We start from the raw sequence: 12,396 nt of genomic DNA on the forward strand, positions 1-12,396 counted from the left end.
CATGTTAGTCAATGCTGAGAATCTTTGTGGAGAAAATACTTGAGCTTACCCATACTGGCTGTCCCTATATACACAACCCTACAATACCGCATGGGACAGAAGCTAGACTCCATTTTGGGAAACCTCCCATGATTCCAAGGACTGCAACACATGGTTGAAAGGGGGATGCTAGCAGCCATTTTAGATTTGCAGGTCCAAACACATGGCACTCTCTGCTACACCACAATCACATAGCAGAAGACACAAGACTCCATTTTATTCCAAAATGTCCAAGCCTCAAAACAATGCATATGTTCTGATTTTACAATTCCAAACCATCTAAATCACCTTTCACAATTTCAAGCAAACACAGTATCTCAATAACCAGAGCATATGAGCTATCACAAGACCAGACCACCAGGTACCCACAAGTATCAGCCTGCCATTGCTACAAGCACATATTCAAATGTAACTGCATGGTGGTATTCATGATTAACAAGATATATTATAACAAACCAGCACAAATAGGATATTGTAACTTGTTTGTGTGATAGATCTGGGAATCTGTGATGGTAGCTGGGACATTAGACAACCTGTAGCATAGCATTTGTGGTATTTGTTTGCCTATGGTGATTTAAAATAGATTAAACCAGCACCATTGACCTTAAAGCAATCTGTCTATATTTCCTTATCTAGCCATGTGAATTCAATACTTAGCCTTTAGCTTGGAGGTCAGTCCTGGGGATGTAGCCGCCATGCTGCTGGGTGCCAGGTAGCTGTGTGAGTGAGTCTGAGCCCTGTGATTTCCAGTGGATAATATCATACCTGCATTCCAGCTGTGGGGGTGTGTCAACCACAGGAAGTGTGTCTTTCTTGTATCAGGGAGCTGAGCATGTGAGCTTGGTTATGCAAAATGTTGGGTGATGACTAACACATTCCTGTCTTGTGGGAAGCTATTGTTTGGCGAATACAAAACAAAACCCTGTCTCTGGGTTTTGTTCGGTATTCATGATGTCCACTTTCAGTTGAGACAATGACATCTCAGCAATCATTCTTCTGGATACAAATCCAGCCCCATTTCGTAAACACAGGTGTTGGCCCTCCTCATTGAGTCTCAAAGCTCAGTGTAATTAAAGGCTATTGTACTCCGTCTGCGGGAAAGATACTGATTCGGAATACAATTAATCTTCAATTATTATTCCTGTGCTTAACTATGCATATGAAGATGTGAAGCCCTCCCAACATGCAAACTATTGTTTGGGGAATCTCTAAGGTCAAAGAGCCATTTGAGACCCACTGATACCTGCTGGACTCAGGGGAATATTAACTTATAAAATACATTATATGGTTAAATTATGTAACGATTGAGTCGCACGCTATGAACACAAACTCTATCGTAAATGCGCATACCGTGCGCCTGCGGGTGCACGCAACAGCGAGTATGCGCACGCACGGGAGAGCTCACGCATGCGCAGCGCGGACATGTATGAGGTGCAAATATGGCAGTGTGCATAGTGATATTTTTCTGACTTTGACAAGCAGTAGGCTGGGGTATTGATAGACTGGGATATAGAGCAGTAGGCTGGGCGTACTGATAGTCTGGGATATAGAGCAGTAGGCTGGGCGTACTGATAGACTGGGATATAGAGCAGTAAGCTGGGCGTACTGATAGACTGGGATATAGAGCAGTAGGCTGGGCGTGTTGATAGACTGGGATATAGAGCAGTAGGCTGGGCGTATTGATAGACTGGGATAGAGAGCAGTAGGCTGGGCGTATTGATAGACTGGAATATAGAGCAGTAGGCTGGGCGTATTGATAGACTGGGATATAGAGCAGAAGGCAGGGCGTATTGATAGACTGGGATATAGAGCAGTAGGCTGGGCGTATTGATAGACTGGGATAGAGAGCAGTAGGCTGGGCGTATTGATAGACTGGGATATAGAGCAGTAGGCTGGGCGTATTGATAGACTGTGATATAGAGCAATAGGCTGGGCGTATTGATAGACTGGGATAGAGAGCAGTAGGCTGGGCGTATTGATAGACTGGGATATAGAGCAGTAGGCTGGGCGTATTGATAGACTTGGATATAGAGCAGTAGGCTGGGCGTATTGATAGACAGGGATATAGAGCAGTAGGCTGGGCGTATTGATAGACTGGGATATAGAGTAGTAGGCTGGGCGTATTGATAGACTGGGATATAGAGCAGTAGGCTGGGCGTATTGATAGACTGGGATATAGAGCAGTAGGCTGGGCGTATTGATAGACTGGGATATAGAGCAGTAGGCTGGGCGTATTGATAGACTGGGATATAGAGCAGTAGGCTGGGTGTATTGATAGACTGGGATATAGAGCAGTAGGCTGGGTGTATTGATAGACTGGGATATAGAGCAGTAGGCTGGGGTATTGATAGACTGGGATATAGAGCAGTAGGCTGGGCGTACTGATAGACTGGGATATAGAGCAGTAGGCTGGGCGTACTGATAGACTGGGATATAGAGCAGTAAGCTGGGCGTACTGATAGACTGGGATAGAGAGCAGTAGGCTGGGCGTATTCATAGACTGGGATATAGAGCAGTAGGCTGGGCGTATTGATAGACTGGGATATAGAGCAGTAGGCTGGGCGTATTGATAGACTGGGATAGAGAGCAGTAGGCTGGGCGTATTGATAGACAGGGATATAGAGCAGTAGGCTGGGCGTATTGATAGACTGGGATATAGAGCAGTAGGCTGAGCGTATTGATAGACTGGGATATAGAGAAGTAGGCTGGGTGTATTGATAGACTGGGATATAGAGCAGAAGGCTGGGCGTATTGATAGACTGGGATATAGAGCAGTAGGCTGGGCGTATTGATAGACTGGGATATAGAGCAGTAGGCTGGGTGTATTGATAGACTGGGATATAGAGCAGTAGGCTGGGGGTATTGATAGACTGGGATATAGAGCAGTAGGCTGGGCGTACTGATAGACTGGGATATAGAGCAGTAGGCTGGGAGTATTGATAGACTGGGATATAGAGCAGTAGGCTGGGCGTACTGATAGACTGGGATATAGAGCAGTAGGCTGGGCGTACTAATAGACTGGGATAGAGAGCAGTAGGCTGGGCGTATTGATAGACTGGGATATAGAGCAGTAGGCTGGGCGTATTGATAGACTGGGATATAGAGCAGTAGGCTGGGCGTATTGATAGACTGGGATAGAGAGCAGTAGGCTGGGCGTATTGATAGACTGGGATATAGAGCAGTAGGCTGGGCGTATTGATAGACTGGGATATAGAGCAGAAGGCTGGGCGTATTGATAGACTGGGATATAGAGCAGTAGGCTGGGCATATTGATAGACTGGGATAGAGAGCAGTAGGCTGGGCGTATTGATAGACTGGGATATAGAGCAGTAGGCTGGGCGTATTGATAGACTGGGATATAGAGCAGAAGGCTGGGTGTATTGATAGACTGGGATATAGAGCAGTAGGCTGGGCGTATTGATAGACTGGGATAGAGAGCAGTAGGCTGGGCGTATTGATAGACTGTGATATAGAGCAATAGGCTGGGCGTATTGATAGACTGGGATAGAGAGCAGTAGGCTGGGCGTATTGATAGACTGGGATATAGAGCAGTAGGCTGGGCGTATTGATAGACTGGGATATAGAGCAGTAGGCTGGGCGTACTGATAGACTGTGATATAGAGCAGTAGGCTGGGCGTACTGATAGACTGTGATATAGAGCAGTAGGCTGGGCGTACTGATAGACTGGGATATAGAGCAGTAGGCTGGGGACATATTGATAGACTGGGATATAGAGCAGTAGGCTGGGCGTACTGATAGACTGTGATATAGAGCAGTAGGCTGGGCGTATTGCTAGACTGGGATAGAGAGCAGTAGGCTGGGCGAATTGATAGACTGGGATATAGAGCAGAAGGCTGGGCGTATTGATAGACTGGGATATAGAGCAGTAGGCTGGGCGTATTGATAGACTGGGATAGAGAGCAGTAGGCTGGGCGTATTGATAGACTGGGATATAGAGCAGTAGGCTGGGCGTATTGATAGACTGGGATATAGAGCAGTAGGCTGGGCGTATTGATAGACTGGGATATAGAGCAGTAGGCTGGGCGTATTGATAGACTGGGATATAGAGCAGAAGGCTGGGCGTATTGATAGACTGTCATATAGAGCAGTAGGCTGGGCGTACTGATAGACTGGGATATAGAGCAGTAGGTTGGGCGTATTGATAGATGGATTTAGAGCAGAAGACTGGGCGTATTGATAGACTGGGATATAGAGCAGAAGGCTGGGCGTATTGATAGACTGTGATATAGAGCAGTAGGCTGGGCGTATTGATAGACTGTGATATAGAGCAGTAGGCTGGGCGTATTGATAGACTGGGATATAGAGCAGTAGGCTGGGGTATTGATAGACTGGGATATAGAGCAGTAGGCTGAGCGTATTGATAGACTGGGATATAGAGAAGTAGGCTGGGTGTATTGATAGACTGGGATATAGAGCAGAAGGCTGGGCGTATTGATAGACTGGGATATAGAGCAGTAGGCTGGGCGTATTGATAGACTGGGATATAGAGCAGTAGGCTGGGTGTATTGATAGACTGGGATATAGAGCAGTAGGCTGGGCGTACTGATAGACTGGGATATAGAGCAGTAGGCTGGGAGTATTGATAGACTGGGATATAGAGCAGTAGGCTGGGCGTACTGATAGACTGGGATATAGAGCAGTAGGCTGGGCGTACTGATAGACTGGGATAGAGAGCAGTAGGCTGGGCGTATTGATAGACTGGGATATAGAGCAGTAGGCTGGGCGTATTGATAGACTGGGATATAGAGCAGTAGGCTGGGCGTATTGATAGACTGGGATAGAGAGCAGTAGGCTGGGCGTATTGATAGACTGGGATATAGAGCAGTAGGCTGGGCGTATTGATAGACTGGGATATAGAGCAGAAGGCTGGGCGTATTGATAGACTGGGATATAGAGCAGTAGGCTGGGCGTATTGATAGACTGGGATAGAGAGCAGTAGGCTGGGCGTATTGATAGACTGGGATATAGAGCAGTAGGCTGGGCGTATTGATAGACTGTGATATAGAGCAATAGGCTGGGCGTATTGATAGACTGGGATAGAGAGCAGTAGGCTGGGCGTATTGATAGACTGGGATATAGAGCAGTAGGCTGGGCGTATTGATAGACTGTGATAGAGAGCAGTAGGCTGGGCGTATTGATAGACTGGGATATAGAGCAGTAGGCTGGGCGTATTGATAGACTGTGATATAGAGCAGTAGGCTGGGCGTACTGATAGACTGTGATATAGAGCAGTAGGCTGGGCGTACTGATAGACTGTGATATAGAGCAGTAGGCTGGGCGTACTGATAGACTGGGATATAGAGCAGTAGGCTGGGGACATATTGATAGACTGGGATATAGAGCAGTAGGCTGGGCGTACTGATAGACTGTGATATAGAGCAGTAGGCTGGGCGTATTGATAGACTGGGATAGAGAGCAGTAGGCTGGGCGAATTGATAGACTGGGATATAGAGCAGAAGGCTGGGCGTATTGATAGACTGGGATATAGAGCAGTAGGCTGGGCGTATTGATAGACTGGGATAGAGAGCAGTAGGCTGGGCGTATTGATAGACTGGGATATAGAGCAGTAGGCTGGGCGTATTGATAGACTGGGATATAGAGCAGTAGGCTGGGCGTATTGATAGACTGGGATATAGAGCAGAAGGCTGGGCGTATTGATAGACTGGGATATAGAGCAGTAGGCTGGGCGTACTGATAGACTGGGATAGAGAGCAGTAGGCTGGGCGTATTGATAGACTGGGATATAGAGCAGTAGGCTGGGCGTATTGATAGACTGTGATATAGAGCAATAGGCTGGGCGTATTGATAGACTGGGATATAGAGCAGTAGGTTGGGCGTATTGATAGATGGATTTAGAGCAGAAGACTGGGCGTATTGATAGACTGGGATATAGAGCAGAAGGCTGGGCGTATTGATAGACTGTGATATAGAGCAGTAGGCTGGGCGTATTGATAGACTGTGATATAGAGCAGTAGGCTGGGCGTATTGATAGACTGTGATATAGAGCAGTAGGCTGAGCGTATTGATAGACTGGGATATAGAGAAGTAGGCTGGGTGTATTGATAGACTGGGATATAGAGCAGAAGGCTGGGCGTATTGATAGACTGGGATATAGAGCAGTAGGCTGGGCGTATTGATAGACTGGGATATAGAGCAGTAGGCTGGGTGTATTGATAGACTGGGATATAGAGCAGTAGGCTGGGCGTACTGATAGACTGGGATATAGAGCAGTAGGCTGGGAGTATTGATAGACTGGGATATAGAGCAGTAGGCTGGGCGTACTGATAGACTGGGATATAGAGCAGTAGGTTGGGCGTACTGATAGACTGGGATAGAGAGCAGTAGGCTGGGCGTATTGATAGACTGGGATATAGAGCAGTAGGCTGGGCGTATTGATAGACTGGGATATAGAGCAGTAGGCTGGGCGTATTGATAGACTGGGATATAGAGCAGTAGGCTGGGCGTATTGATAGACTGGGATAGAGAGCAGTAGGCTGGGCGTATTGATAGACTGGGATATAGAGCAGTAGGCTGGGCGTATTGATAGACTGGGATATAGAGCAGAAGGCTGGGCGTATTGATAGACTGGGATATAGAGCAGTAGGCTGGGCGTATTGATAGACTGGGATAGAGAGCAGTAGGCTGGGCGTATTGATAGACTGGGATATAGAGCAGTAGGCTGGGCGTATTGATAGACTGTGATATAGAGCAATAGGCTGGGCGTTTTCATAGACTGGGATAGAGAGCAGTAGGCTGGGCGTATTGATAGACTGGGATATAGAGCAGTAGGCTGGGCGTATTGATAGACTGTGATAGAGAGCAGTAGGCTGGGCGTATTGATAGACTGGGATATAGAGCAGTAGGCTGGGCGTATTGATAGACTGTGATATAGAGCAGTAGGCTGGGCGTACTGATAGACTGTGATATAGAGCAGTAGGCTGGGCGTACTGATAGACTGTGATATAGAGCAGTAGGCTGGGCGTACTGATAGACTGGGATATAGAGCAGTAGGCTGGGGACATATTGATAGACTGGGATATAGAGCAGTAGGCTGGGCGTACTGATAGACTGATATAGAGCAGTAGGCTGGGCGTATTGATAGACTGAGATAGAGAGCAGTAGGCTGGGCGTTCTGATAGACTGGGATATAGAGCAGTAGGTTGGGCGTATTGATAGATGGATTTAGAGCAGAAGACTGGGCGTATTGATAGACTGGGATATAGAGCAGAAGGCTGGGCGTATTCATAGACTGTGATATAGAGCAGTAGGCTGGGCGTATTGATAGACTGTGATATAGAGCAGTAGGCTGGGCGTATTGATAGACTGGGATATAGAGCAGTAGGCTGGGCGTATTGATAGACTGGGATATAGAGCAGTAGGCTGGGCGAATTGATAGACTGGGATATAGAGCAGTAGGCTGGGCATATTGATAGACTGGGATACAGAGCAGTAGGCTGGGCGTATTGATAGACTGGGATATAGAGCAGTAAGCTGGGCGTATTGATAGACTGGGATATAGAGCAGAAGGCTGGGCGTATTGATAGACTGGGATATAGAGCAGTAGGCTGGGTGTATTGATAGACTTGGATATAGAGCAGAAGGCTGGGCGTATTGATAGACTGGGATATAGAGCAGTAGGCTGGGCGTATTGATAGACTGGGATAGAGAGCAGTAGGCTGGGCGTATTGATAGACTGGGATATAGAGCAGTAGGCTGGGCGTATTGATAGACTGTGATATAGAGCAGTAGGCTGGGTGTATTGATAGACTTGGATATAGAGCAGAAGGCTGGGCGTATTGATAGACTGGGATAGAGAGCAGTAGGCTGGGCGTATTGATAGACTGGGATATAGAGCAGTAGGCTGGGCGTATTGATAGACTGGGATATAGAGCAGTAGGCTGGGCGTATTGATAGACTGGGATATAGAGCAGTAGGCTGGGTGTATTGATAGACTTGGATATAGAGCAGAAGGCTGGGCGTATTGATAGACTGGGATATAGAGCAGTAGGCTGGGCGTATTGATAGACTGGGATATAGAGCAGTAGGCTGGGCGTATTGCTAGACTGGGATAGAGAGCAGTAGGCTGGGCGAATTGATAGACTGGGATATAGAGCAGAAGGCTGGGCGTATTGATAGACTGGGATATAGAGCAGTAGGCTGGGCGTATTGATAGACTGGGATAGAGAGCAGTAGGCTGGGCGTATTGATAGACTGGGATATAGAGCAGTAGGCTGGGCGTATTGATAGACTGGGATATAGAGCAGTAGGCTGGGCGTATTGATAGACTGGGATATAGAGCAGTAGGCTGGGCGTATTGATAGACTGGGATATAGAGCAGAAGGCTGGGCGTATTGATAGACTGTCATATAGAGCAGTAGGCTGGGCGTACTGATAGACTGGGATATAGAGCAGTAGGTTGGGCGTATTGATAGATGGATTTAGAGCAGAAGACTGGGCGTATTGATAGACTGGGATATAGAGCAGAAGGCTGGGCGTATTGATAGACTGTGATATAGAGCAGTAGGCTGGGCGTATTGATAGACTGTGATATAGAGCAGTAGGCTGGGCGTATTGATAGACTGGGATATAGAGCAGTAGGCTGGGGTATTGATAGACTGGGATATAGAGCAGTAGGCTGAGCGTATTGATAGACTGGGATATAGAGAAGTAGGCTGGGTGTATTGATAGACTGGGATATAGAGCAGAAGGCTGGGCGTATTGATAGACTGGGATATAGAGCAGTAGGCTGGGCGTATTGATAGACTGGGATATAGAGCAGTAGGCTGGGTGTATTGATAGACTGGGATATAGAGCAGTAGGCTGGGCGTACTGATAGACTGGGATATAGAGCAGTAGGCTGGGAGTATTGATAGACTGGGATATAGAGCAGTAGGCTGGGCGTACTGATAGACTGGGATATAGAGCAGTAGGCTGGGCGTACTGATAGACTGGGATAGAGAGCAGTAGGCTGGGCGTATTGATAGACTGGGATATAGAGCAGTAGGCTGGGCGTATTGATAGACTGGGATATAGAGCAGTAGGCTGGGCGTATTGATAGACTGGGATAGAGAGCAGTAGGCTGGGCGTATTGATAGACTGGGATATAGAGCAGTAGGCTGGGCCTATTGATAGACTGGGATATAGAGCAGAAGGCTGGGCGTATTGATAGACTGGGATATAGAGCAGTAGGCTGGGCGTATTGATAGACTGGGATAGAGAGCAGTAGGCTGGGTGTATTGATAGACTGGGATATAGAGCAGTAGGCTGGGCGTATTGATAGACTGTGATATAGAGCAATAGGCTGGGCGTATTGATAGACTGGGATAGAGAGCAGTAGGCTGGGCGTATTGATAGACTGGGATATAGAGCAGTAGGCTGGGCGTATTGATAGACTGTGATAGAGAGCAGTAGGCTGGGCGTATTGATAGACTGGGATATAGAGCAGTAGGCTGGGCGTATTGATAGACTGTGATATAGAGCAGTAGGCTGGGCGTACTGATAGACTGTGATATAGAGCAGTAGGCTGGGCGTACTGATAGACTGTGATATAGAGCAGTAGGCTGGGCGTACTGATAGACTGGGATATAGAGCAGTAGGCTGGGGACATATTGATAGACTGGGATATAGAGCAGTAGGCTGGGCGTACTGATAGACTGTGATATAGAGCAGTAGGCTGGGCGTATTGATAGACTGGGATAGAGAGCAGTAGGCTGGGCGAATTGATAGACTGGGATATAGAGCAGAAGGCTGGGCGTATTGATAGACTGGGATATAGAGCAGTAGGCTGGGCGTATTGATAGACTGGGATAGAGAGCAGTAGGCTGGGCGTATTGATAGACTGGGATATAGAGCAGTAGGCTGGGCGTATTGATAGACTGGGATATAGAGCAGTAGGCTGGGCGCATTGATAGACTGGGATATAGAGCAGTAGGCTGGGCGTATTGATAGACTGGGATATAGAGCAGAAGGCTCGGCGTATTGATAGACTGTCATATAGAGCAGTAGGCTGGGCGTACTGATAGACTGGGATATAGAGCAGTAGGTTGGGCGTATTGATAGATGGATTTAGAGCAGAAGACTGGGCGTATTGATAGACTGGGATATAGAGCAGAAGGCTGGGCGTATTGATAGACTGTGATATAGAACAGTAGGCTGGGCGTATTGATAGACTGTGATATAGAGCAGTAGGCTGGGCGTATTGATAGACTGGGATATAGAGCAGTAGGCTGGGGTATTGATAGACTGGGATATAGAGCAGTAGGCTGAGCGTATTGATAGACTGGGATATAGAGAAGTAGGCTGGGTGTATTGATAGACTGGGATATAGAGCAGAAGGCTGGGCGTATTGATAGACTGGGATATAGAGCAGTAGGCTGGGCGTATTGATAGACTGGGATATAGAGCAGTAGGCTGGGTGTATTGATAGACTGGGATATAGAGCAGTAGGCTGGGCGTACTGATAGACTGGGATATAGAGCAGTAGGCTGGGAGTATTGATAGACTGGGATATAGAGCAGTAGGCTGGGCGTACTGATAGACTGGGATATAGAGCAGTAGGTTGGGCGTACTGATAGACTGGGATAGAGAGCAGTAGGCTGGGCGTATTGATAGACTGGGATATAGAGCAGTAGGCTGGGCGTATTGATAGACTGGGATATAGAGCAGTAGGCTGGGCGTATTGATAGACTGGGATAGAGAGCAGTAGGCTGGGCGTATTGATACACTGGGATATTGAGCAGTAGGCTGGGCGTATTGATAGACTGGGATATAGAGCAGAAGGCTGGGCGTATTGATAGACTGGGATATAGAGCAGTAGGCTGGGCGTATTGATAGACTGTGATATAGAGCAGTAGGCTGGGCGTACTGATAGACTGTGATATAGAGCAGTAGGCTGGGCGTACTGATAGACTGGGATATAGAGCAGTAGGCTGGGGACATATTGATAGACTGGGATATAGAGCAGTAGGCTGGGCGTACTGATAGACTGTGATATAGAGCAGTAGGCTGGGCGTATTGATAGACTGGGATAGAGAGCAGTAGGCTGGGCGAATTGATAGACTGGGATATAGAGCAGAAGGCTGGGCGTATTGATAGACTGGGATATAGAGCAGTAGGCTGGGCGTATTGATAGACTGGGATAGAGAGCAGTAGGCTGGGCGTATTGATAGACTGGGATATAGAGCAGTAGGCTGGGCGTATTGATAGACTGGGATATAGAGCAGTAGGCTGGGCGCATTGATAGACTGGGATATAGAGCAGTAGGCTGGGCGTATTGATAGACTGGGATATAGAGCAGAAGGCTCGGCGTATTGATAGACTGTCATATAGAGCAGTAGGCTGGGCGTACTGATAGACTGGGATATAGAGCAGTAGGTTGGGCGTATTGATAGATGGATTTAGAGCAGAAGACTGGGCGTATTGATAGACTGTGATATAGAACAGTAGGCTGGGCGTATTGATAGACTGTGATATAGAGCAGTAGGCTGGGCGTATTGATAGACTGGGATATAGAGCAGTAGGCTGGGGTATTGATAGACTGGGATATAGAGCAGTAGGCTGAGCGTATTGATAGACTGGGATATAGAGAAGTAGGCTGGGTGTATTGATAGACTGGGATATAGAGCAGAAGGCTGGGCGTATTGATAGACTGGGATATAGAGCAGTAGGCTGGGCGTATTGATAGACTGGGATATAGAGCAGTAGGCTGGGTGTATTGATAGACTGGGATATAGAGCAGTAGGCTGGGCGTACTGATAGACTGGGATATAGAGCAGTAGGCTGGGAGTATTGATAGACTGGGATATAGAGCAGTAGGCTGGGCGTACTGATAGACTGGGATATAGAGCAGTAGGTTGGGCGTACTGATAGACTGGGATAGAGAGCAGTAGGCTGGGCGTATTGATAGACTGGGATATAGAGCAGTAGGCTGGGCGTATTGATAGACTGGGATATAGAGCAGTAGGCTGGGCGTATTGATAGACTGGGATAGAGAGCAGTAGGCTGGGCGTATTGATACACTGGGATATTGAGCAGTAGGCTGGGCGTATTGATAGACTGGGATATAGAGCAGAAGGCTGGGCGTATTGATAGACTGGGATATAGAGCAGTAGGCTGGGCGTATTGATAGACTGGGATAGAGAGCAGTAGGCTGGGCGTATTGATAGACTGGGATATAGAGCAGTAGGCTGGGCGTATTGATAGACTGTGATATAGAGCAATAGGCTGGGCGTATTCATAGACTGGGATAGAGAGCAGTAGGCTGGGCGTATTGATAGACTGGGATATAGAGCAGTAGGCTGGGCGTATTGATAGACTGGGATATAGAGCAGTAGGCTG

The sequence above is a fragment of the Pseudophryne corroboree genome, chromosome 7 (genome assembly GCF_028390025.1).
Source record: "Pseudophryne corroboree isolate aPseCor3 chromosome 7, aPseCor3.hap2, whole genome shotgun sequence".
NCBI lineage: Eukaryota > Metazoa > Chordata > Amphibia > Anura > Myobatrachidae > Pseudophryne > Pseudophryne corroboree.